At 39.4% G+C, this 22,656-nt stretch overlaps 1 protein-coding gene across 7 annotated transcripts in view; it reads right to left on the reverse strand.

The window, feature by feature from the left end:
• The window catches only part of tenm3 (teneurin transmembrane protein 3), a 275,552-nt gene that overhangs the window by 151,185 nt on the left and 101,711 nt on the right, over window positions 1-22,656 (reverse strand). For 2 of the 7 annotated variants that reach the window (XM_079853354.1, XM_079853353.1), the window contains exon 1: window positions 14,562-15,003. The exons of the other annotated variants lie outside the window; for them this stretch is intronic. The gene's annotated coding sequence lies outside the window, so the exon portion shown is untranslated. Of the gene's footprint in view, window positions 1-14,561; window positions 15,004-22,656 lie in introns of those variants that run through there. 7 annotated transcript variants of the gene reach the window in all.

Genomic DNA, 22,656 nt, shown 5'->3' on the forward strand with positions numbered 1-22,656 from the left:
TCCATCTCCAACGGGCAAATGCCATACAAGGCTATTGTAGATCAAATAAATGGATAAATCTCTAAGTATAGCGCTTGTCTGTTGGTGCTATATCTTGTTGTGTTTCTCTATCCTGCTATTCTGGATAATCTGACATTTCCTCTGCAGACTGGGAATAATGAAATAAAAATGGTCAAATGTGTAAAAGCTGAGAGTATTACACTTTAATTGATAGCTGAAAGCATAATAAAATTAGCCAAAATATTTTTGGATTGTACAAAAGGTGTTCAAATTCTGTGGGCCTGGTAATGGCTTCACTGTTACAATGCATCCATTTCACTAAACCAGGTTGTATGAGAAAAAAAAAAAAAAAAAAAAAATTCTAGGCTGAATTTGATATTATAAAAAATTCAATGGTATCCGTAATTGTTTGGTCTTTTTGTCTGTGTCTGTGAGGAGTGAAAAGTCAAAGCGTGAAGCCGCTCTCTAACAGGCACATCTGAGATGGCATTCATAGCTCAGTGCTCGGTTTCACTAATTGTGGGATTAAAAATAACCTGATCCTGCAATCCATCTCTCGGCTGCTTCTTTTTTTTTTATAGCTCCTTGTCTTTCTTTCCCACATCCTCTTTTGGAAGAAGAGTAAATAAGAAGAAATGGTGACTACATTTCATAAGAATCTTCTCCACATAGACGCGTAGACAATCCCGCAGTTGAAATCGAGAGCCCAAAATATTTCATCACCTCAGAAGAGAATGAAAGCCAAGACATCTGGGGATTGTTCCATGAGAGCCCCTCAAACGCTGCCGAGGTGCCACGGCAGACGCCATCAGGAATGATTCCTTCTCTGTTCCCTTTCCTTCTTTTTCCAGTTTGCAGCCGAGCATTTGTCATTCCATCATCCCTTCATCTGTTCTATCTCTGTTCTGTCATTACCCGTGTCCCGCGGGCTGACTTTTGGCTATTGTTGCCAGACACCAGATTGGATGGAATGCTTGCAATGTCAGCAGAAGTGTGGAGTTTTTTTTTTTTTTTTTTTTTACATACAAACTGTGCCTTTCGGTCTGTGGAAGATGATAGTTCATCTGGGCAAATGTTTTTTTTCCCCCTCCACACTGCTAGTGACCCATGAATTGTATGTAGTAAAACCACTACAGATAGGGCTGTGTTTGATACATCAGCTTCTTCTGTATTGATTCCGCAGTGGTGGACCATGCTTAATTTAAATACAAGAACAGCATTTAAAATAGAGTGAAAATGTGATGAAATATAATATAATATATAGGCTAGAACAAGACAGTTGGTAACAGTGATGTTACCAACTCCTAGCTGAGAAAGACAATGTAGCTCTTCAGTGGTGAAGATATTTTATTGATACAAATTGCATGGACACATTGAGAAGTTTCTGTTGCGGAATGTTTCTGTGTGCACGCAGCACGATCTGTGTGAGTGACTGTCTTAATGTGTGAGCATGAGCTACAGTGAAGAAAGTGCATTGCGAATGTAGAGAGTGTAAATTTGTGCAATGATAACCTACCAGCAATGTAAAGACGATTGTATTAATATATTGAGTGCATTACAATATAAATGTAATAGAATGAGTACATTATTAATTATGTGCTTAAAAATATTGTACCTGGTGGAGAGTGCCCAATGTTAACATGAAACCTATGCCATTGCCTATTGTTATACAGTGCTACAAAGGCCCTTCATTACGCACAGGGAAAGCTGCTCTGCCTATAGTTAGCGATGGCTCTATAGTTGTCACGGTGTGGTGCAGAAGAAGAATCAAAAGTTCCAATGCAAACTTATACTCACAATATAAATCATACAGGTACATCGAAGACGGGCAGAAGGTTCACACACACTTAATATGACGTAGATCGGACCATGAACAAGGCAACATAGGGAAACGAGACACAGCTGACAAGACTAACGAGGAAACAGGTGTGACAGATGAACTAATGAAGGTTACCGTGGAAACAAATGAGTGGCGGGAAACCAGAACAAAGGAAGACATATGACTAGGGGTGTAAGAAAAAATCGATACACTTGAGTATTGCGATATTTTATTTTGCAATACTGTATCGATTTTCAAAAACGCAATATCGATTTTCTTTTCCTTTTCCTTTTTAGTTTACGTGCAAAAATATTCATGGTAAGACAGTGGTTCACGTTTATGATGTGTTTAAATCCCTACCACTAGATGGCTATGCTGAGACGCACCACTAGTGTCCTCGCCTAACAGTGTCTAACTTTTTGCTAGACGCTAACAATATAGCTGGCTGAACTGTAAGACCGGCTCCCGCTGCATTCCGTGCTGAAGTGTGGAATCATTTTGGTTTCCAGAGTAAAGGGCACTAACCGATATCGACAGGAACCATGCAGTTTGTAAATTGTGTCTGGGTAAAATCAAGTACTCTGGTAATACCACGAATTTGATTGCACACAATTATTTTTATTATGGCCTACTTGAGCATGTAAAAATTTGCTCACTAAGGCCGGCGACACACTGGCTGCGTGGCGTGTCCGTTTTTATTTCGGCTCCCATGTTAACAGGTTAGAGCTTGCACACTGCCTGCGTGACACGCACGTCTAAGGTGCGGCTTAAGCCACGCGGAAAACGCGTGCATGCTAGAAATAGAACCAACGCCTATTTTTCACGCGACACGCAAGCGTGTTGGAAGCGTTTCCAGGCAAAATAGAATAGGAAAAGATGTTTATATGCCATTTTGACATGAATACATATTAATAAATGCCATTTTGATGTTTGAAAGTCTAAGGGTGTATTCACACCAGGAAAATCCTATATTTCACTTGCTTTGGTCCGGACCAAATACAATGTTGATTTTTTTTTGTTTGGTATGGTTCGCTTTCACAATGCTCTTTTTGCAAGTGAACCAAAATTTGTAAACAAAACCACACGTGTGCTAAGGTCGTCCATTCATTGGACAGGAATTCTCAAGTAGGGAAAAGCAGGAAGAGCAAAAACAGGCTCAACATGAAGATATTTCGTAATGCAATATTTGTTCTTTTACTGATTTGGTGTTATTCTCTACAAACGCAATATGAAGAAACTAATGAGCATCATATGACACAATGTCATCTATACGATGTTGTAGGCTAATTAGGATTTTGAGAAGAGACGATGTGCTGCAAGACAGTTCCGGCGGAGAGAACATGCTTTTAAACCATTTAAGCGCGGTAAGACAAAAGAGAGAACGCTCTGTCTGTTAATGTCCTGATGCACACACGACGCGCAGAAAGACGCACAACAGTATCGCGTGCACAGACCTTGCGCCGGAATTGAATTCTCTTTCGCGCTTGAACGAACAATAACACACACCATTATGCCAAAATGTCCGTTTTGTTAAGTATCCTCATAAGAGCAGTCAAATAAAAAGACGCAGTTTTCTGCAGTTGGGTCGGTTCATGTTCACACCATAAACGAACCGTACCAGAGTTCGTTTGGAACTGTACCGAGACCACCTCTTCAGCTGGGTCTCGGTTCGGTTGTTTGGTCCGCACCCGAGTGCGATTGCTGTATTCACACCTGCCCAAAAGATCCACACCAAGGGGGGAAACGAACTTGAGTTCGATTCAATCGAACCAAACAAGGCAGGTGTGAATACCCTAAGTTTTGACATAAATGCAAATACAAATGTAATTTATTTATTTATTATTTATTAATATTTATTTTTATTTATTTATTTATTTAAAAAAATATTATCGATTTTCAAATACTGCACCTGTCAATACAGAACGAAATATTCTATAGCCTATTTTGCTATATATTTGTGTTTAACATGAAGTATAGGCCTTCCACAACTCTCTCCCCATATGTCAAATATATCACCAATGAGGCTTATCATGTCACCTAGCAGCAGCAGCGCCGATACTTGCCAATACACAGCCCTACATATGACTAATGAAATAAGACTCAGACAGAAACACAACTGTGACAATAGTATGCGGTGTACTAAATTCTGCTGAGGTGAAATTTAGTGCATACCCGTATAGTGATATATACATCATATCATGGCCTCTGTATCGGGACATGTATCATATTGTGACTTTGTGGCTGATACACATCCCTAAAGAGATGGGAGTCATAAGATATTTAATGATTGTTTCCAATTCCTCTTAATGATTCTGTTTCATTAATGATTCTTTTAGTACTTTTGAGGAAATATTTCTTATTGCATTTACTGCACTCAGCTGTTTGTTGTCAAATGAAGAGATCATTTCAGATTTCAGCAGAACAGATTTAACAAATTAAAAATAAGTGAAATATAATACAAGCGCTTTCATCACTTTTCATAGACTTTTTAGAGGCAGCATTAATGCAATAATCTCGTATGCTCTTAGTTATATAAAATAAAAAAATTTAAACAAACAAGCAAAATAATAACACATTTCATGCATTCATTTGGATAAACGTACACTGATTGCAACAAAACTATTAATGTTTATCTCTCTGTCAAATGGACAACCAGTATCATTAATACACTGATGTAATTCCCATGAAACACAACAACACAACACAACACAACACAACACAACACAACACAACACAACACAACACAACACAACACAACACAACACAACACAACATATAACATAACAGCTCTTGACAAAAGTAATAACTTGCGGTTCAGTAAATGTGTCACATTCATTCAGTTATTGAATTACTGTGAATAAAAAAAAAACACATCTATAGTTATTTACTAAAAATAACAGGCTCAGAAGAGCCGTTTGTTTGGAAATCTGACTACACTGGTCACAGTGGGTTTCACACTGTAGATTCAGTGGTGTAATGGCGCCGTTAAATAGAAGTGTTAGAGTATTCTAGTATGGTGATTTGTCAGCATCAGTGGAATGCAATGCACGTTTGAGGACTAAGGGAGAGAATTAACAGGACACAACATGGAAATCATTACAACATTAAAAAAGGTACAGCACCAAGTTACAACCATATGAAACCATTGGACACAGTTTAAGGGTGGACCGGTCAGCTCTGCATTCGGACATGCAGTAATTAATGTGGTCTAAAGAGTATACACATTTTTTATGCTCCTGCAAGCTATTTATAATGAATGCCTCTTCCTTAGAGATAATTTGCTGACTAAAAGAAGATGTATTGAAACAAACAACCTTGAGAAGGTCAGCTGGTCTCTAGATAAGTCTTTGCTGTGCATTAACGTGCATATTTTAATAATAGCAATAATTTGTGATCTTTTTCTGTTCACATTCAAGTTTCAAATTAAAACAGAAAATAATTTAAAATCATTCCACTCTTTTTAAAGAATTGAATTAACTAGATTATCTAAAATATACATTATATACATATATTTTATTTTTTCTCTTCGATGAAAAATACGTAAAATTATATATATATATATATATACCATTATCATGACATTCAATTACTCATACCGGGATCTTGCCACCCCATTTCTAAGGTTGAAATACACTGCTTAATTGCTCGTCTAAATTTAATTCCTAGCAGAATATTTGCCCTTAATGATGCAGAAGGAAACAGCATGTCCACACATTTGTGATTTAAACCTCATATACACACTCCTCTTTTCTCACCAACAACTGTCTCCAAATGCCAGGCTACTTTCAAAACATGAATATCTTCAAGAATAATAACTTCAAGAATAACGTCATGCTGTTGGAAAGGGGAAAAAACGGCTACTCACCCCACAAAGGCAAAGGCATTTTGGGGATGCGTGTGTATTTGAGTGTGAATGTGTAATAGTCTTAGAGTTAGGGTTAGTTGCTCATCATGTGGAAAGGGAGATTTAGTTAAATGCAGTGTTCAGTCCTATTGAGGGTTTATGATAATATTCAGCGGTTGTCTCTGTAGGGTAGTGTGGGCGAAAACTTTTGGCTACACTTTCTGCCGCACCCTGTGCGGTAAAGCTGTGTGCAGCATGTTGTGGACACGTCAACCCAATGGGGTTGTGATGTTCATTCTAGCCAAATGCTCTTATCTTTGTTTGCCTTCATTTTCTGTAATGAATTACGCTGTAATGAATCTATTTTAGAAGGAACAAGTGCAGCCATTAAATCCAGTTCTGCTGCTGCTTTAGCCTCAACATTCTCTCGGAAAAACAACTTGAAAGACTATCTTTTTAGATTCATGAAATCATGTTTCATTCTCAATTACTGTAATTGTAAATGGTAAGCATTGCAGATTGCTCCCTGCTCTTCTAAATCGTTATTATTTCTTGCCCAGCATGACTAGAAATGTCATGAAATGACATCATCCTCATTTTTTGGTCTCCCACAGAGCTCAGAAACAAGATAACAGATAACAGCCAATTTCTGCATCATCTCACCTACTTGAATGACATCATTCATTCAACAACAAACTACTAGGTTACTGAAGTCAATCCAGATTATATGTGTATGAATGCATTAAACAAAAAATACAGTAAAGACATTTATAATGGGTTTTTTTTTTTTTTTTTTTTTTTAATGCATCAAATAATCCTCTATCAAGCAGCAGAACCATTTTTGGTAACACTTTAGTTTAGGGTCCAATTCTCACTATTATTTAGTTGCTTATTAGCATGCATATTACTAGGATATTGGCTGTTTATTAGTACTTCTAAAGCATATATTATTGCCTTATTCTGCATGACCATATTCTACATATCTTAATCCTACCCAATATCTAAACTTAACAACTACCTTACTAAATATTAATAAGCAGTTTATTGAGGCAAAAGTCATAGTTAATAATTAGTTAATAGTGAGAATTGGACCCTCATCTAAAGTGTGACCCCATTTTCAACTGTGATAATAATAATAATAATAAAATATCTGAGCACCCAATCAGCATATCAGAATGATTTCTGAAGGATCATGTGACACTGAAGACTGGAGTAATGAATATTCAACTTTGTCATCACAGGAATAAATTACATTTTCAAATATATTAAAATAGAAAACCGTCATTTAAAACTGTAATAATATTTAACAATATTACTATTTTTATGGATTTTTTCTATCAAATCAATGTAGCCTTGGTGAGCATAAGTGATTTATCTTACTGACCCAAAACTTTTAAGCAGTAAAATATATAATAATAATAAATGCAGTGTATACATTTTATATAAACATCTGTATTACATTATAAAAACGTAATTCGTTATGAAATTTATTATAAAAAAAAAAAAAATCATCTCCTTTAAAACACTAGTATGTCTTGCACTACACTGTATTTGAGCAGAACAAGTGTTGCATGTCAAAACACTGTCTAACGGTTTATAATGTGTGCTACGTAAAGGCCCCCTAAGAAAAGTGTCTGATAAGGGTTAGTTGAACCCGACATCAGTCTAATTATCTGTTATAGGCCGGTGGGATAAATGGAGGTGATATTGTGTGCATCAGCAGCAGTAAGAAACTTTCATCCTCACTGACAAACAACATTAGCAAACAAAGTGGAACAAACCTCAAAATGTGCTGACCAGTTGAGGTAACCACATGGGAGAACATTACCACCAATATTTTGCTTCCCATTTAAAATGGAGGCTGCTTTCTTTAATGAAGGGGAAAATATTTAAGTGGTCTTTTTCTGGAGCTATCAAAAGACCCTCTTTTTCAGCATTGGACCAGCAGGAGTGCCCAGCTGAATTCAAATGACAAGAAAGAAAAAGAGAGTGAGAAAGATACTCTGTATGTGTGTACACACACACACACACACACACACACACACACACACACACACACACACACACACACACACACACACACACACAGAGCAGAGCAGAGAACGGGCATCTGAGACTAAAATGGCCAGAGGCAATGACTTTTGTTTGCTGAAAATCCAATCACTCTGATATTGGTTTTATCATTCTCCATTGTATCAAGTAAATTGCTGCAACATAATTATATGGTGGTCAGAACTAAATAACCAGTGTTTAGATAGCTGCATATACTGCAGCCAATGAGCTGCAATAATTACATCAAATATGCCACAATATTAGGCGTTAAAATTGGTTCTGTTTTGTAAAATGATATTCCAAATAAAAACACTTTGAGAAGGGAAGAAAGGGGAGAAAATTTAAAAAATAAATAAAAAATGCAGCTAAGAAAATTGCTGCTTCAGTGCCTTTTTGCCAGCCAACTGAGCTGACTGAGGTTCGAACAAACAATAAATACCCAGCTACATAAAAAAGGTCAGCGCAGCATTATGTTACTACAAAAGATGAAAAAGAGAAAGAGAGAGAGAGATATGAAGAAAGAGAGAGAGATATGAAGAAAAAGAGTGAGAGAGAGAGAGTTTGATTTATATAGCTGCTGGTAGTGAGGGAGGGACAGCACTAACTACAGTTCGACTGGCTCACTGTCACACATAAACTATCAAAACGACTTTTTCAACCTACAACAAGGACAAACACGCACAAAGGGAGAGTGAACGAGGGAGAAAGACCAGACACTTTAATAAAACTAGTGTTACTAAAAATACACCATCGTTAATAAAAGTTTAATAAATAGGCATGTTTTTATCCAGAATTCATATTAGCATTGCATAATCACACCTCTCAATCCCTATTCGGACGGGATTAGTCAGGTACATTTTTGTTTTACAGATGCATTTTGTGATTTTAATCCCATCTGAATAAAACATGTTTGTGTTTTACTCAGACAAAACCTTGGTGAAAAATACAGAGAAAATTACCTACTGTTTTTCGGCTAAATCAGGCATCCTCTGAGAAATCAAATCCCACAAAAAAAAAAAAAAAAAAAAGAAAAGAATGTCTGTGATTGTGGTACATTATTATTGTCACAACACTTCTCACTTATTTTTATCCTTCGTTGAATACTCTAACTTAAGGTTAGTTTCCTGTCTTGCTGCCTGATGCAACATCATTATGGATTTAGACCTTTTCGTCATCTTTCCACAAAATGGTTCTACTCTTGGCATCCCATCCAACATAAAAAGAGAATAAGAGCATAAGAATACTCCGAACACATATTTCAAAGAATAGTCATAGTAGTAGCAGTTAATTCTTTCCCTCAATTACATAATTTATAATATTATGTAATCAAGGGAAATAATTAAGATAACTGCTACTACTGTGATAATATACTTAAATCACATACATATACCGTTCAAAGGTTTGGGGTCGATACAATTTAAAAAAAAAAAATCTCTTTTGCTCACCAAGGCCGCATTTATTTGAGAAAAATAGCAAAAACAGTAATTTTATGAAATATTATTACAATTTAAAATAACTGCTTTCTTTTTAAATATATTTTATCATTTCATTTATTCCTGTGATGGCAATGCTGAATTTTCAGCAGCCATTATTTCAGTCATCAGTGTCACATGATCTTTCAGAACTCATTCTAATATGATGATTTGCTGCTCAAGAATAATTTCTTATTATGAATGTTGAAAACAGTTGTGCTGCTTAATATTTGTGTGATCTGGTCACACCCACAACCAGACACTTTCTATCCTATCCAAACAATCACATTAAAGCAAATTCTGTGTTCATATGTTCCCATTCAAACAGTGTTTATAACACAACACACGATCAGAGTTTGTTCATGACCTTTGTTTCAGTTTCCATTATGGTTCGTGAGCTCTGTTCTGACATCTGACATCATGGACGTTGGAGTGAAAAGAGATTGTAAGGGACAGAAGTAACGCTTCCCGCCCATCTATGACGTTCTACCTACTACAGGGTCTCTCGTCTGTGCGCACCTCAACCCCCCGTGGCGAATTCTGATTCGCTAACACAGGGGAGCAAAGGACATTCCACTCTCCCTTAAACCCCCTTCAGAAGTGCCCTAGATAGCGTCAACATGATGTTCCAGGTCGCATCTATCAGCCCAGCCCGTTCTCTTTGAATCCCAATGACAGTAATGCTCATTTAATCACCTTAATGAGAGCATGGAACGGAGAGAACAATGATGTGTGGCCACAGTCGTTTAACTGTAGCTCGGATGCTTATGAAATGCCGTCTCTCCTCTTCCGTGTCAGTGTAATCTCGTTTGTAATCTGTTTTACTGCCTTCAGCAGGCACATTCAAAAACCTCTAAACACACTTGCTTGTCTCGCTTCGTGGCGGCTCTGCTTCATTATACATGACTGTGCTGCTTGGTGGATGAGCCATTGAATACTTTATACTCACTAGATATAGTGGCATGTGTTGAAAGAGTTGAAGAGACACGAGACAGAGAAAGGACATCAGGGCTAAAGTGGACATACTATAATCTGGTTAGTCCGAGTCACCTGCTGAAACCAACGGAGGTGTCGAATTGCTGACAAAGAGATTTTCCTCCCGCCGTCTCCCCGGTAATAAACCAATTTGTGGTACTCCACATTACAGTGCCATCCGCCACTGTGGGGCATCAGCAGAGCCCGGATTTGCACATATATTACAGGTCCTATAGAAAATAGCAGATATATTATGAATATTTCCAATAAAAAAAGCCCAATATGGAGCCAATCTAAACAAAACTCTTAAAAAAAAAAAAACCTGCTTGCTGACTGATACTGTACAGTAAAAATACACACATGCAGTTCTGTGCGCTGAAAGTAAATATAAACCGACAGAGATAAACTACAACAGATAACTCCCACAGAGATGAACAAACCCACCTTCGTTTCCCAACAGGGGAGAAATCAATAGGAAAAAAATTATATACACAGCCATTCTTACTATCTTTCGCTATGTGAAGGTTAAAAAGTTTGAAATAGCAAGCATAAATCCCTGTTTTGGCACTGCAGCAGTCAAGCTTGTTTGTTACTGACAATTGGATTAATATAGTGAGTCCCACCTACAGCAGCATTTGTGTGTGTGTGTGTGTGTGTGTGCATACAAGCATTTGTTGCAAATAGCTGTGTCTCCGGACCCTGACCTCTCTGACCCCTCATTCAGCGCTGACGAATCGCCTTTCTCGTTCTCCCTCAGCAGCCATTACCGGCAGCCTAGAAGCCTCTCTTCCTCACTAAGCTGATCACTCTGTCATAGTCCAGTACCCCGCACACCAGAGTCTCACACACACACACACCAGCAGTCCATCGCGGACACCGTAAGGAAAACTAAAATAGAAAACGCCTGTTTTTCAGTGCTTCTGCATCTTTAAAAACAATAAATATTTATAGAATTGTACTACTTGATACCAATGATGATAATTATTAAATAAATTAATTACAAATAATATCAAGTGCCATTAAATAATTGTTATAGTATTTATGTTAAGTGGTTTATTTCTTTAACCTTTATTTTTTATTTATTATTTAACCATTTTATAATTAATGTCATTATTATTTTAGAGAAGTTAAAACTGAATATACAATTTTTTTTCTCAATGTTAAATCTGTGTGAATTTATATACCCTGTACACATCTAATCTGTGTGTGTGTGTGTGTTTCCCCAAAAAATATAGTCATGATGATTTAGTTATGAAAACAATAAATATATATAATAATAGAATTAAATAAATGAATAAAAAAAGGGTTAGAAGTGCCATAAGATCTCCTCTGATATTCCTGAAGATATTTAACTGAATACTTGTTCAAATCTACAGAACATGTTTGATTCTAAATATAGTAAGACTTTGAATCAAAAGGAAAAATATTCTTCAAAGCCATATTATTACCCTAGGAATATTGCATAACTTATTATATAACAGAAACATAACACACAAAACCATACAAAAATCTATAAAATAAAATGACCATCCTAAACTAAAATTAGTTTAAATTATATTTTTTTAATTTTATTTAAGATTTTTCAATACATATTGGCTGTTACAGTTGATAAATATACATTTTCCTGTAAAGAGGGTATTTTTAATTAAAATAAAATAATAATTTAAAACTTAATTTAAAAAAAAAAAACCTACAGCTCAGAGAACTTGTTTGAGCACCGAGCTAAAGAATATTTGAGGACGTTGTCTCCTGTAGTTGTTATGGATTTGTCAGTGAGCGCGCTTGCGTTTAGATTTCAGTAAATAATAAATATGAAGGTGAAGATTGCCACATTAATAATTCCAAAATTAGTGTTTGTGTGTGTGTGTGTGTGTGTAGGATTTGTCTCTGTTATCAGAGTGGTTGGCTGTGATAAAACAAGAGTTGTGATGAGAAAATAAAACAGATCAATAGCGTCTGGGATGTTATCTGGGTTTACAGTGGTTAGTGCATCAGCCTTTCTGCTGTCCAGCCGTGGGCCTGACTTCTTCTAGATGTTTCTCCTTTGAGACAGCAGAACGGAGACCCTACCCATCTGGACACCCATCGAGATAAGACTCGCTTATTCCACACACACCTCATCTCTACCTCTATTTTTGTTGCTCTTCATTTATCTTAATCTATACGTCTCAGTCACTCTCTTTGTAATTGATGCTGTGTATCTTTCTCTGTGGCAGGGTATCTCGAAATCTTTTATTCCATCTTGCTCTCAATACTCTACTCAAAATAAGCAAAAAGAAAATGATAATAAAATCAAACTGACAGCTCTAATAGTTGTTAAGAGACAAAAGAAAAAAAAAAAGGAAATAGAATGGGGCGCTTTACTAATGAAAGAGTAGCTGTTACAAAAAATGTCAATCACTCCCTCTCATTCTGTATATCCCACATGTTGCAATTCATTTCAGTTTCATTCAGACCCCCCCCCCCCCCTTTAAGATGAAGAAATCTTAAAGAAGGCCGAAAGGTAGACGGAGGGCGGAGACGTGAACCGCAAAATTTTCTCTCACTTTTTTGCTTTTCCATTAAAAGCGCCACATGCGCAGCCTCAACCCAAACCAATTTTTCCCTGCATGAATTAAATATGAGGCTTGGTAATGTTTAAAAGAGCAACCGAGAGACACGCGCCCGCTCAAACGGGCTCCCAATGACCCGATCCGCTTCCCACCTAGGACGTCCAAAACACCCTCCATCATCATCACGTAATAAAAAATAATAAAACAAAAAAATATATGGATAAGAAAATGTGACCTGGCTCGTTTTACAGCACAGTAAATCAGCCTATATTACTGGCTGGTATCAAAGGTAATTTAAACTTTTATTCTTTGAGTAATAGCACCATCTCCAGTAATGCACTCCATCAGCAAGATTACTGCACACATTGAACATATATCACACAAGGCAAAAAAAAAAAAGAAAAAAAAAAAGGAGCTCTGGTTGCTAGGAGATCTCACCCCATTTGTAAGAGACAGAGAGAGAAATAGGGAGACATGGGAGTATGAAGTGAGGGTGGGGGTACAGAAAGAGAAGATGGCTTTTTCCATTTCTTTTGTTATGTTTCTCCCATGAAAAAAAGAAGAAAAAAAAAAACAGAGTAATCAAACCATCCGTTTCCTTTTGCTCCCAAATCAGTTTTCTGTTTGGAATCAGAGGAGACGAGCATGATCATAAATCAAATGTGAGCCTGATACAGGGTTTAAAGTGGAACCATACACTAACGCCTGCTGCAAAAGGGACATTAAACACCTCCGCACATGGCCTCCGACTCAATAGCCAATCTGACAGCTTATTCCTCATGGCGTTGGGGTCAGAGGCTCTGCGTTGCATTTGATACACACAGCGGACCACTTTTTCCTCTTCATTTCGCTTTTACGTGTGGAGCTCCACAACTCAAAAACCACTTGACGTTCTGAAAAGTGCAGGAGAACTTAAGCCACAGCAGATGAATGTGCAAGGAAACACACTCTCGCACACACATTTGCAACTCACTTCCACATACAATGGAAAAACAAACAAGGAGATAACAAAAAGTGGTGAGACTCTCAAGAGTGTTAACTAAATGACTATCCTGCACATATCCGCACATCGATCAAAGGCTTTTCTGACCAAAACCTGTAATTACACTTTTCAGAAGGGTGCGGATATCAGATTTATCGCCATCCATCAAGTGGGCCGGGCGAGCGGACAGCGCGAGCGGTTCAATTGAAAAGGTAGCAGAGCGTGCAAGAAATTCCACGCTGAAGCTGTTTCCAATTAGCAGCACTGTAAATGTCTATTGTGGAGCGGCGGCACGCAGCAGTCACACAAGCCTCCGCTCCCTGTCTGTCCCCCTTGAAGCTAATCAAAAATTAACTGAGAGGGAAAATATGAGTAAAAGGGCATGTAAACGAATCGGCTAATTGAGAGTGTGTTCAGAAGCATCGTGATCAAGGCGGCTCACAGAGGACGTGATTTTAAGAAATGACGCACTGCCTTGAAGCATCCTATTATTTTTGAGACAATTCATTTTGAATGCAAATAGTGTTATTAAAAAAAAAAAAATCATAATAAAAGCAGTGATGACAAAATAAAGCTTTGGAGTGTGTGTCTTAGTATTTCTGTCTAATTCAAAATAGCTGACTGATTTTAGGACTCAAACAATTTAAATTACAGAACTCCAACAGATACATTAGACTCAATAGTCACTAAATGATCTCGCAAACTAGCACACAAGCACATGTCTAGACCATTAAGATAAAGACAAAGAGAAATCAGACAAGAGTGTGAGAGAAGCAGTGTGCGCAACAAGAATCGGACAGCAGAACAGAACAATATATGAGCATGCATTGACGGGGGGAGGAAGGGGGTGGTGTTCATATGTTACCTTGGTCAGGGCTCCTCCAGTGATGACCTGAAGGGTTAAAATGAACCCCCCACTCCAGGGCTGTAGAGGGTCATCAAGACTCAGCACAGAATACTTAACGTCCTTTTCCCATTCCACACGCACACAGCCGTTCACACACACTCACACATGCACGGCAGCCAGACCTGCGTGCGGCACATATAAGATCTGTGTCCCGGTGTTCCCACTGTAGAGCGAAAACTCAAGGTGAAAAAACCCCCCAGAAAAATAAAAGATGAAAAACGCAGGATGACAGCTGACTCAACGGACGCGGTTGGTCACAGAGAGGTTAAAGAAGCATCATGCGGTCTGATTATCTCTGTTTCTAACACTCTGCGCTGTTGCTGCTTTCTCTCTCTCTCTCTCTCTCACTCTCTCTCTCGCTCATGCGGAGTCTGTGCTGTTCGCAGAGGCTTGCTGATGCACTGGGAAGTTTGCAGTCCTCGATGGAGCCCCCGTCACGCATGGCTGGTCCCGGCACACGCTATTGGCCGAGTCTCTGTCAATCCGATACTCAGGGGGTGGAGACAGCGGTAGAAGTGGGAGGGAATAGGAGGGGTTTCGGAGCTGCATTAACCATTTGGAAGCCAAAAGAACTGTTCTTTCTCCAGTCACCCCCCTGGATGTGCGCACACACACACACACACACACCTTCAACACAAACACAGACTCCCTGGGTCTGCAGCTGTTAATGCTGCTGTTGAGGGGGAACAAGAAAGCCCATCTTGACACAGTTCTTTCCTTCTTAAGTTTCAGTCCTGCTATTCTTCTATAAACTCTCTCCTTTTCCTCAAACACACACGCACATCTGCATAATCAATTCAGAGTAACAACTACAAAAACGATAATCCTGTATTTTTTCCTCAAACAAAAGATGCTTTACAGTTAATGAAAAAGCCTCTATTCGTGCATATGTTGAAAGCCCAGCAACTAATTGTAATTATTACAGCAACAATTGTCACTGATTACACTTTCAGTCTTTTCCTGACTCAAATCGAGGAAATCATGCAAAACAAGAAGAGAAAACTGAAGAACACTTCCAGAGTCCAGTGGCCCATAATAAAAAGCACAAGTGAAAGTTTGAGGGCTATTTTGTTTGATTTAGGAGCATGGCTGGCAGCGGGTCCGGTGTGAACAGAACGTATTTGTGCATAAATGCATGACTTTATGATCACCCCCTACGGGCATGTTTCAGGAGAGGCCATTAGCTTTTCTACTCCACTGAGAGAGGCCGTGGACCCCTACATTTCTATGCAGAATAACTATTTTTTAGCTTTCTGACAAGTATTTTGCACCGGCCATTAATAAATAACAGAGTATTGTTCTGGACGTCTGTGTCTCTGGGCTCTGTTGGCTCTTCTCGACATGTGAGAATGTGGGCAATTGATGTGGCAATCTTCAACTTTCTAATTATTATTTGCTGAAAAGCAAGTGCCAATTTAAAAGAGCGATAAAGTCCTTCACTAAATATATTCTCTCAGGCATTCTGCCATTTATCTTACCAAATTGATTATCAATGTTCTCTGTGTATAAATGTGCAGTCTGAAAGAACCAAATGTACTTGTTTTACATAAAGTTTATTAACTAAGTTAAGGAGAAACATGTTTAGATAATCAAACCAAATAGAACGAGAGGAAGCCTAAATATATAGCCGTCTCTCACTTCTTTCCCACATTTTTCCAGCATCCCTCTGCCACCCCAAATCCTCACTCTCGGCTGGTTCCGATTTGATGTTCTTATCAATGTTGAAAACTGCAGTCCTGTCCATTTTTAGGATACTCTGATGATATAAAGTTAAAATTACAGAATTGATTCCAAACATAAATCTTTTGTAACATTGTGAATGCCTTTGCACTTTTGATACATTTAATGCATACTTGTTGAATAAAAGGGGGAAAAAATCTACTGACCCCAAACTTTTGAATGATAGTGTAGAGAGAGAGAGAGAGAGAGAGAGAGAGGGAGAGAGAATCTTAAATACAAGTGCAAAAATGCATTTTTAGTTTTAGAAGTATGGTTAGTCTTTGTCGTTACAATTAGCTTTCTGTTAACTTGTCTATTTATACAGACACATGTGATATGATCCTACACCAGATTATACCTCATCTTTAAATCTTAAAGGATCTGTAACAAGACACCTTGGAGATACATGCAAATACACACAGGGTTATGAAGAGGGCGATCAATGCCTATTTAAAAAAAAGGACTCATTAAAGCCGTGCACGTGGAGAGCTCGGAGCGGCCACGACACATCACAGAAAGTGTGACTCAACAATTGCTCTCTTTAATGATCGCTGTAATCTAATTCTAAACGCTCTCATCGCTCTGCATGCACACGTGTATAGGTTTTGTTAGCAGACGTGATATATGAAGTGTTTTTTTAAATTACGAGTTTTTTTCATGCCTCTCTGCTCCACTTGCTTTTGCATTACAATGCAGATTGCACTGTTTGTGGGGTGAGAGGGAAAGGAGGATAAAAAAGAAAAAAAACAATTTTTCGTTCAGCTGTTCGTTGCGTTCAAAGCTCTATGGATAAACTTGCTCGGCCGTATGAGAGCATACGTGCGGTTTCTGCTTACCATAAATGCCTTCACACAGTTGTGTTGTGTTCAGGCCTGGCCAAAAACACAATCCCTGACTTTAGACAACAATGCAAAATTTGCTTCATATCAATCTGGAAGTAAATGAGTTGTGAAAAACACTGTTGAATACAGGCACGCCCCGCTAAGCTTGACTTTAGCACTGTACAGAGTTTATGTACGCGCTCGTTTGTGGAGCTCGCCGCCGGATCATTAAGTTGCAAATTAAGCATAGTTGCAGAGAGCGGACGAGTATATCCATCAGTCAGTGAAGTGTGACGGCCTGCCACCACGGAGAAACAGATCCTACCGTCCGCTAATCCGCCCGGGGTGTCTTCTCCTCTCTAGTGTCCCCAGGTACTGCACTTAACATTCAAGTTTTATTCCTATTTGCTTGCTTATTTGACTGTCTTCCTGCTATGCCAGCTATTTACCATCTCCGAGAAGGTAGTGTAATGAGGTAAACAGTCCACTCCACGGTGACAGTGTTTCGTAGCTGCGGAGGGGGGGAGATTGACACGGCCGATGAGGAGAACTGGAGAATGACTGACAGCTGATGGGGATTCGTCGAGGGACGACGACAGGTGTGTATGCTAATGCGGGTCACGAATGTACAGCGGGACCTTCCTCTATTACATTCTCTTTCTTTTTCACTCTCTCTGCCTCATTCTTATATTCCCACTGATGCCACCACAGAGCACACCATGAAAAAAAGAGGGCTGTTTGCTCACAACGTGCCAGTCCCAGCAGCCCCCGGTGAATACAGCACCCCGCCAGCGCTCTTAAGCCACAGCGCAAACAAGCCAAATGCACGCATTCTGTTTGAACTTTCTCCTACAGTTGCAACCCATCTCTCTGTGTCTTCTGGGTCTCGCTGTCTCTTTTTTGTCTTTCTTTCCTTAATATACACAGACACAGATATTATACTTGATACTTATTTATGGCCTGGCAGAAGTGTTACCCAAATTCCCCAGCCCCCCTGGCCCAAGCCTGATCAGTAGGCTGTAAAAAAAGCTGGTTGTGTCCTCTGACAAGGCAGCTACGGCGTGCTCTATTTAAAAACAAACACCAAAAAAAGCAAAGTGTATGCTGTGTGTGACTTTGATAGGTATTGGTGGTCAAAACCCCACAGCCATCCCCTGTGGACAGTGGTCTGTGTGGGGTGCGAGTTCAATAAGAGGTCAGCATCAATCAGAGGACATGTCACTTTGTTTCCAGACCCGACTCTATGCTGACAGGCCCGAAAGCCAAATGTAAGACAGGGCGTGACCTTGGAGGTCATGTGGGGTCAAGTGATTTTGGGCTTGAGGAGGGCTGTGGCAAAGAGATTACTGGCGAAATGCTGAATTCTCCAATACTAATTCATTTTTCATAAACCAATAATAGGAAGCCAGCTTTTAGTGCCTGAGAAAGGTTCGATATATGTCGCAAGCTTACACACTCATGCTGTGATGTACGATTTATCTAGAGGGCAGATAGAATTTTAGTTTTAATTCCCTCGAAGGGCAGGCTAGTTTAGTGCCGTAGATTAATATGCCGCTAGTAGGAGAGTCACAGATGGCTCAGCAACCAACAGCCAAGCAGCAGCTGCTTGCGCCATGGCTGCGGTGGCATCGGTGCGTGGTCTTCACAGAGGCCTGGCCAAAAACACAATCCCTGCCTTTAGACAACAATGCAAAATCTGCTTCATATCAATCTGGAAGTAAATGAGTTGTTTAATTGATTCTTAAAATAATCTGGGCACAAAAAGGGTCATAAAATACTTACATACACCCACACCTGCGCAGATTAAATTAAAGCCTTCTGTAATGTGGTGTGACAGTCTATTAGTGCAATGTTTCACCGGTAAATACAGATATCGTTACTGCCAAACCTGTAGATGAATCAGATGACATGTAACAAGGCATAATGGCTATTGATTTTCTAACCACTCAGAGGACATTGTCGAAAATTTAATGGACTTCGAATTCTTAATATTCCTTAATGTTAATAAAAAATTATCCTTGAACTGATCATGGTGTTTTACTCAGCAGAACAGTAGGAGCTGAATATAACTGAACTGTATTTAAAAGGGCTGCACAATGATGCAGAGAAATTAATGTTGTGAATGGTTATTACTAGACTTATACAGCAGGCCTTTGTTTGCAGAGTATTGATACAGCACGAGCCCTGACCCATTCACTCAAAGTGTGCCATCAATAGCCATAACCATGTTTAGAAATGGGACACACCATCAGGACTTATTAGAAATGCACGATTGTGTCTCGTGATGCTGATGGAGATGGCAAACATGTCTCAGTATCTCTGCGTAATTAGATGCAAATTAGTGTCAATTTCAGACAACTCTATTCAAACATCAAACAAGACACCGTAGTTAATTATAACTACGACAGGAGGTAATTTAGGCCCGTGCCCTCGTGCAGGTGTGAACAGACTTGCTAAAGGAGGAGAGAGAAGTGAGATAGAGGTGCGAGAGAAGTGAATGCCTGTTTAAAGTGGCTGTTGATTCACTCCTACCTGCTTCCAGCTCTGACATGCTAATTCTCAACAGAAGGTGCTTGCAAAAGCTACCTGCGCCAATTATTGCACATTTCTTCATTAGTGAGTGAGGGCATTAAAACTGATGGAAAGCTAGCTTAAATTTAGAAAGCTTAATTCAATTCTTTTCCAGCCATATCTTTGAGCCCCACAGCACTAATGGGTACACACTAAGATTAACATCACAGCGCTAGCTAGCCTTTTAAAGCACTACTTCACAAAACTTTAAAGAAGAACTTCTTAAGAAGTACAATTACATGCAATTATCAAAACCGCTGTTGCAGAGGGTTGGCGATTTACGCACTAAAAATTGCAACTGAAATGGCGTACATGTCACTGATACTTACGACTGATATTAGTTTACATGAAAAAAGACTTCCCAGCCCCTTAGCGTGTGCCAAACGACGCCAATGCCGAACTACAGCTGAGTTGTCCTTTTAATATCCCCCACAATTCTCAAATAATGACCACCCACAGACAGATACACATATTGAAGCAATGTCCAAATCCTGTCTCCAGAGACAAAATCAACAAAAACAAAATAAAATAAAAATCGAACCACAGAGCTCACATTTTCCTGTCCATTTGGTATCACAGGAGGCGAAGAAGCAGATCCTCATTTCCACTGCCGCTTTGCCTGCCCAGAACGAATGTAAATTTCTGATGAAGCAAATGCATATTGCAGGGAAGGCTTACATGCTACGAGTCAACAGGCATCTCCCTCAGAGAGTCTCTTTTCTCTCACTGAGCATTGATCATATGCTACATTTGCCTCCTGCTCACAGAATGAAAAAAAAAAATGAGGGTGTATTTACAGGGGCTTGTAATGATATCATATATCAGACTGACCCACTGGTGTAATGATTTCACAAAAATACCTCACTCAGAGAAAAAGCAGAGGACATGCATGCTGGGATGGACTGTCACCAAGCAGCCCTTTCAAAGGGATGGTCTTTGGGGGCAGGGGAGGAATATGAAAATAGGGATTTGTGTAATTTCAAATGATGCAATAAACATTTAAAAATCTCTTTGAGATGGCAGATGGAGCTCAATGCCAGAGATTTTCCTCTAAAGAAATCAAAAGACTTACCATGGTGCCGCTGCTCATTTCCTGTGATGCTGGGTGATCGAGATGAGGTGATTTTAGCTTATTATTAGGGCTACCAATTGATTGCAATATCTAATTACTTGATATACGGATTAAATGATGCACATTGATCACAATTATAAATCAATAATTATGAGTATTGCATTTGTTAACATTAGTTACTGAACTGTGAACTAACATGAATAAACAATGAACATTTACCAAAGGTTAATAAATGCTGTATGCTGATCATAGTTCATGTTATCTAATGTTAACAAATGGGACCTTACTGTAAGGTGTTACCAATATATTTTATAATATTACTAAAATCAAAGTATATATGGGATATATCTGACAGTCATCTTACATCTTGCTAGGTTTAAAAGTAATTATACTCATATATTTTATGAATGCCAGAATGTGTTCTGTGCGAATGGCTCCACAAAACAATTATTACACAATTTCTGTACGGGTCAGAGGGCACTGTTAATTTATAATTAACCAGATTAAATTAACACATTAAAGTAACAGCCCTACTTATTAGTTAATTTATGATGAGCACTGTCCATTAAACAAACGTCAGTCAGCAGAAAGTTTCATTGTTCGTCTCTGTGTTGCAAGATGGGATACTTCGAGAGCTGAGCATCAGTTCAGGCCTCCATGGAGACGTGAGCAGAAAAAGCGAGTATCTATTGTCACTACTGCTCGCTCTTTCTCATAGAACCGGAATATTAATATGCCAGCCTCTCCAGGATACGAGCTCTCTCACGCACCCATACTATGGAAAACTTTTACCTCTTCTTTTCTCCCTCCTCAACTATCCCTCCATATCTCAATGTACGTGCACCCCATGCAGCTCAACACAAGCTGGATTATGGGGTGGGAGGTGTAGACAGGGGGCAGACACAGCTGCTGCTGTCCCTTACGAGAAGAGACTCCCTGGTGTGACCCTTGTGAAAGAGGGAGGCCGGCCCAGCTAAGCCACTTCATTCAGAGGCCCAATGGCTCCCTGCCGGGCTCAGGCCAGGGGCTACAACAAGTGAAAGAGAAGCAAAGGAAAGGGCAAGGATAGAGATGCATAGAAAGAGTGAAATGAGGCTGAGAAAAAGAGCAAGACTGGGTTTTTGAAAGGGGGGTTTTTGGTGGTGGTCATATTTTATTTATTCTTTTTTTTTTTTTTTTTACTTTTCTGCTGTGGTGCATGCAGTCATGCAGATCACAGATAATTGTTGCGCTGTCAGAAAGATTTCCAGCACGGCAGTATGCCGATCTAACCCACAGAAAGGCTAAATAACAACAATCACCATGATCATAAAGAGCAGGGCCCACGCTGGAGAACTCCATTCACGCTAATCAGGAGTCCCACTGTTTTAGTGTGTCGGGCACAGCACAAAGACCTGCTAGCAGGACGCCTGCCCCGCCATCGCCACTGCAACCTGGCTAAATGGAGCAGGTGATTTCCCAGCCTCCCCCCGGGCCCGACCAATCACACTCGCATGCAGGTGGAAGGGAGGGTGTATCAAGGTACACTGCGAGGGCAATGCTAAATAGTCCATGTGGTGGAAGCAGAGTGCAATGAAACCGCTGCTACACCTACACACACACTGTGAGTTTCATCCCTGCTGCAGGTAATAGCAGGTTTGCGAGACAAATGAGGCTGCAGATAAGAAGGTCCAAGCAGATGGAAAAGGAAAGGGTGGGGTCAGAGCCAAGAATATGAACCCACATGTCTAACACTGGTTTAATAAGCAGGAGTTGTGCTGATGGCAGCAGCTAGCGATCGCCCCATAGGGAAGTGAACACAACCTCCTGCTGAACCCAACACATCACACACACTGGACAAGCTCGGCAAAAAATACAGCCAGCTTCGTCC

Source organism: Squalius cephalus (assembly GCF_949319135.1).
Source record: "Squalius cephalus genome assembly, chromosome: 2".
Taxonomy (NCBI): Eukaryota; Metazoa; Chordata; class Actinopteri; order Cypriniformes; family Leuciscidae; genus Squalius; species Squalius cephalus.